At 29.1% G+C, this 6,147-nt stretch overlaps 1 protein-coding gene across 3 annotated transcripts in view; it reads left to right on the top strand.

Moving 5' to 3' along the window:
• Nucleotides 1-6,147, top strand: part of LOC117174709 (echinoderm microtubule-associated protein-like CG42247) — a 55,638-nt gene that overhangs the window by 12,552 nt on the left and 36,939 nt on the right. The gene's annotated exons all lie outside the window — the stretch shown is intronic.

Below are 6,147 nucleotides of genomic sequence, written 5' to 3'. Positions count from 1 at the left end.
GGGGCAGATGTGCCATGAACTGAGTACAATTCATTTTTTATCTCATATGGAGTTAAACCCTTTAAATGAAAATGTTTGATTACCGCTCTGAACTCGTTTTTTCCATTTTTCTTAAACGAACAATTTTTTTTCAATTGGTTATAAAAACACGTAAACTCAGAAGATGTGGACTGTGACTGCACCATATATCTAGTCGGGAGTGGTGCTGACTGAAAACAGATGATTTGGAGCGATTCGCGCGCCATCTGTTGGTCATTCTAAGGACTTATTGAACTACCCTCGTAGTATTTTCAGGTTAAATGATACAGATAACGAATTTGAAGAGTAATATCTTTTGCAAAAGGCGTTTGAAAATTTTTACATTTTCAACGAAACTAAACCGATCTGAAAAAGTAACTATTCATAAGATATATATTATAGAACCTGTATATTAAGAATTATGTACGCAAGAGTTTTGAAAAATCGTGTAACTGAAGTTCCGAACGTTCAAATGAACGAAATATTTTTCCCCATTTTTATTTTATCCATCAATATTGTTCCAGCTGCATTTTAAAATATGCATTGTAATTCTTTTTCAATAATGAATGAATTCCAATATAAATGAACAAACATTTTAGCCCTTTTTATAGTTTACATAATTATCAGTAAAAAATTTCGTTCATTTGAACGTTCAGAACTTCGAGTACATTGAAAAATCTAGAATTATCTCCACCCTTCCTATACAAACTCACAAGTGAATGATTATTAACTGTCTAAAATAATTTGTAAATTGTCTCACAAGAAAAATTACTCTTAACATTCATTAAATGTATCATTTACACCAAAAATACTATCTGTTCATTATTTTAAACAGTAAGAAATTATTTAAACAAATAAAAATTGTTTAGATAGTTTCAAAATTTCTTGCACAGAAGAATAATACTCTCAATATTAGTTAAGTGTGTCATTGCTTAAAGAAAATACTTCATTTTGACGATTTTGTGAAAAAACAATGATTTTAGAAATAGAAATTGTTTAAAAAATGGAAAAATATAACTATTAATATGGAACATTTTCTGTAGAATGTAGAGGCGTTGGTAGAAAAATAATGTTGATTCCACACTCGACCGAAATGGCCATCTTTTTTGCCCCTAAAAACATGGGCGAAAGTAGCATATATTTCCCGAAAATCGCATTTGCGGGGCGAAAGTAAAATTAGCGTGACGAAAGTAAAATTAGCGGGGCGCAAATTAAAAGTAATCGATCGGAATTCGAGACGCGAACCTACACTCAGTAAACCCTCCCACAGTAAACCCAGCCGCGGAAAAATCGGCTCCTTTCGCACCTTTTTGCATAATGTATTATTACCTTCTGTTTAAATAACTTCCCTCTAAATTTCCTTTTTTCTGTGTAAATGACGCCTTGCAAATTGCAAATTGAAAACGATCAGAAGGGTAAAAGCAAGAAAGAAACATAAAAATCGGCGAATTAAAATTTTGAAGAATTTGAAATAATGAATTATTAATTATGAATTGTGAACGAATTATTAATTATAATTAAAAAGATTGAACAAGGGTGCAATCATTGCGGTTTCATAATTGAAATAAAATGGTAACCTCTTGAAGGATTTGATTCAAGTGGCTATTAATTATAAATTTTTAACTGCTAAAGAATTTCTTTAAAATTTATTCAATATGGCAAAGCTAACATTTAAAATAGTATAACTTTTAATATTTATAGTTTAAATCATTTGTTTCGTAATACAGTAATACCTGCACTGAGAAAAATGGATTATACGAAGTGGATATTACCAGTTGAGAATAATACACCGTAACGAAAAATATTATATCGCGTATAATCTTTCACATTTTCCTAATATATGAAGATATTGCCAAACATAATCTTGAGATGTTAAATTCTTATAATCTTCAGATATTAATTCTTAAGATCTCGAGATTATTAAACACGCAGGTGTGCGCGCACATCCATTTTTTCTCTGCGTCCTGCTCCGCGTGTTCTGTGTTTCGCAAATTATGTGTATATTATTCAGGAAATAATACAAAGTCTCACCCAAAATTAAACTACTAGAACAAGTGCATATTTAAAAAAAATCAATCAACTTCTAGAGTAGACGTTAACTTTCGGTTTGCCTAGAGCCTGGCCACTTCTGTACATAAAATAACCTCAAAATCGTTGACCAGATTTTTTTGCGTTTGAAAATCAAAAAGAACACTGAATAAAACATGGTGAAGATGGTACTTACGTAATTGTTTAGAAATTTTGAGTCACTTATTTCCGTTTTAATTTTAATTTGTTTTCCCCGCCACACACACAACACTAATAAGTTTTTTAGATTTATTGAACTCTGGGAATTTTAATATCTTAGGACGGTAGATTTAATACCTTGAATCATAGTTCGTCATATCCTGGATATTATATTTTAGGATATTGGATTATTGATTTTAATATCTTGGATTACAGATTCTAATATCTTAGATTTTAGGCTTTAATATATTTATATTATAAATGTAAAAATCTCCTGTTTCAATTTATAATCCAAGATTTTATCTGGTATTATCTATTCTTTAATATCTGTATATTTTAGTTCGTATAAGCTGGATCGCTGCCCCATAGTTAATAGTCCAAGATTATACCTGATAACATATTTTTAATTACCGGGTATAATCCATTTTTCTCAGTGCGGATTTAATGTCAATTTTGGGACTGAGCGTGACATTAAATCCAGAGTCTCAGAACTATTTTGTTCAAAAAAGAAAAATTTTAAATTAAATTTTAAATTAAAACGCATTACAAAATGAACTTCTCAATTTTTAAGACAAAAATGCTAAAGCTTTTGAAACCCTAAAGCTAATGTGCAGAATTCCTGAAAAGAAAACCAAGAGTCCAACGATCAAATTTGGACAATCGCCATAAAATGTTCCTGTTGAAACTTGAAAAAAGATAAAGAAAAACACTTTTTTCTCCTAAAAAAAATGAGAAAATAATTTTCCTCTTTGGATAAATATCAAAAAGAGGGAAATAAACAAGACAAATTAAATAGGATTTTAAATTTGATTTTAATCTCATTTAAACTTCTTTAATTTCAACCCTGCTTATCAAATGCACATAAATAAACCCTTATTTAAACATACTACGGCGAGACGAAAATAAAAATGTCTGGAACTCGAATTCGCCACAACGCGAAAAAGTAGCGCATTGAGATCCTCAAAGTGTATAATTAATTGGAAATTGATAGACATGCAGCTTGGTTGCCGCAACTAAAAAAATTGTTTGAAAAAATTATTTGTTTATAGCTTTTGAATTTTCTTGAGTTTCCACATTTTTTTTACACGCGTGGAGGTAAAAAAACTCTTTTCAATTTTTTGAGGATTTTAATCAATTATTGCCAAATAGGTCATTCATATTTATTTCACCTCTGTTTTGATACAAAACTAAGAAAAAGTCCGCTTGACCCAGGAATTAAAATTGGAAATATAGCGAGTTTTTTCAAATTTTGAGATTGGTATTTAATGAAATTATTTTTGTAAGTTGTGTTTTAAACATTTTTTTGAGCATGTGTGAACTTTTTTAAAATAGAAATACATTAGAACATAAATCGATAAGATCCAGGAGTTGAAATTATAATTACAGCTAATTTTCAAATTTTTGAATTTTATATGCAAGAAGAATTATAATCTATTTTTTTTTCTAGTGTATTTCTAAAGTTAAAACTCCACAAATGCTCGAAAAAATTTTAAACCATAAGTTAGGAAAATAATTCTATTAAATACCGAATTCCACATTTTACGAAATTGATTTACGTCTAATTTTGACTCCTAGGTCTTGCTGATTTTTTCTTACAATATTTATATGCTAAAAACCCCAAACATGCTCAGAAGAAAATTTTAATCACACATTATAAAGAAAATTTCATTAATTACCAGAAAAAAATGTTTAATTTACTGTATTACCAATTTCGATTCCTGAGTCTTAGAAATTTTTTTCTAGTGCATTTTTATTACTGGAAAATATTCAAGGACTGGAAAAAATTCTGCTTCTATTTACAGAGGTGTCAAGAATATTTTCTAATATAGGGGTGAATTAAATAGAAATTATCTCTTAAAAAATAATTGATTAAAATTCGAAAAAATTGGGAAGACTTTTTCGCAATAAACATGAAATATTTAAAACACTTTTTTTTAGCCTAGGTAGCGAAGCTGCATGCTTATCTATTCTAAATTAATTATACTTTTTAGAATCCCAAGACGCTACTTTTTCGCATTGTAACGATTTCAAATTCCAGAATTTGTTATTTTCGATTATTATTTTTAAAAAATTTTTTAAGCTAAAAATATAGAAACGAATAAAACGTAGCGTAACATTTAAAACCAATATATATTTTCTTTTTAGGCCTACCATTAATTCCAAGAAAGACTGGAAAAGTAAATATGTTGATTCTTATCAGAATTCCTGTAATTAAATCCCTGCTTGTCTTTTCAACTTAGAAATTCATTACGATTAAAATCACAAAAAAATTCTACATTCAAGGCCACTGTCTACTTTCGACTCCTATGATGGATGCGACTTTGACCACGATGTGATTTCCGTTCCTCATCGTGTTTGTTTTATATTGTACATGTTGCGATTTCTTCTACCTTCATGAAAATTTCATCCTCGGCCTCGTTTTAAGAAGGTCCCTTTTCTCCCTTTTCTATTAAAACAAGACGATTATACAAATATTCACTCGCAAGTATGGGCAACTAGGGCGCCCTCAAGAAAAAGGTCAGAGATTCGTCTTTCAGGTCACGACCGCTTATGAATTTCAAATCAACCAATTTTCCCGAGCCTTTGAAAATAATGAAAATCACACGCCCACGTCGCGCTCTACAATGTCTCCTTTAATATAATTTGATTTCAAAACGGCTACATTTGATTGTAGGGTGGCCGTAGGTCAGCGAAATGTCAGGGAATTTTTTTGGTTAAGGAAAGTCAAGGAAAATCAAGGAAAAATCAGGGATTGAGACAAAATTACGAAAGTCAGAGGATTTGCTTCGCCATGAATAATTAGGGCTACTTCTGTCCCTCAAATCACTTTTTAGATATTATAGGATATTTAAAAATATTAAATGAATTTTTAACGAATTTCAATCGTTTGAAGGGCTTTTAAGAGCTATGAAAGATTTCAGGGTATTTTTTAGAAATTTCGAGAAACTTTCAAAAGGTTTAAAAATTTTCAAGGCACTTCAAAAGATCTCAGGGGATTTTATATATTTTGGGATGCTTTAAAAAATGCAAAGGAATTTGCAATAGATTTCAATAATTTCAAGGGATTCTGAAGGATTTGGAAGCTTTTCGGGTATTTTCAAAGATTAAATGGCATTTTCAAGTTATAAAAAAATGTTCAAAGAACTTTCAAGGATTTGAATTATTTCAAAGCATTTTCAAAAAATGCATGGGGTTTTAAAGAATTTCCTAGATTGTCGGAAGAAATGAAACCATTTTATAGATCCTTTAAGGTTTTAGAATATTTCTAAAGATTACAAGGGGTTTGATCAGATTTGCCAGTTTTTAAATATTTTTAAGGGATTTTGAAAGCTTTCAAGGTAATTTGCAATTTATTTGAATTCATTAGGAATCAACCCTAAATTCTTATTAATTTATCCTGAATTATTGAAAATTCTTTTAATGTCTTTGAATTCTCCTAAACGTATTTTAAACTTACTGAAATAAATGCATTTTGTCAATTCACTGGAATTTATTTTCAATTTATTTAATTGTTTTTTAATGCACCTTAAATATGTAGAAAAATCATTACATTTTTCATTTCCTTTAAATTCCTCCAAATTTCCTCCAATTTTGTTCAAATGAATGGATTTTTAAAAATGTTTTCCAATTCATTGGAATTGTTTTGAAACCTTACGAATTTATCCTCAATTATTTAAAATTTACCTGAAATTCAAAAGTACATTTAGTCACATTATTAATGCACATCAGTCACTTTTTGTATCATTGTTAAATAAATTAGGTTATGAGAGCCCTGAGAATAATAAATTAAAAATTTATTAATTTAAATATACCAGGTGTATACATATGAAACCGGTATTTTTTCAAGAAAAAAACACATTTATTTCAAGAGAATGATAACAAATATTTTATTCAAAGTATGCG

Source organism: Belonocnema kinseyi, chromosome 6 (genome assembly GCF_010883055.1).
Source record: "Belonocnema kinseyi isolate 2016_QV_RU_SX_M_011 chromosome 6, B_treatae_v1, whole genome shotgun sequence".
Lineage (NCBI taxonomy): Eukaryota > Metazoa > Arthropoda > Insecta > Hymenoptera > Cynipidae > Belonocnema > Belonocnema kinseyi.
The sequence above is the reverse complement of the archived record's forward strand: the minus strand, read 5'-3'. Positions and strand labels throughout refer to the sequence as shown.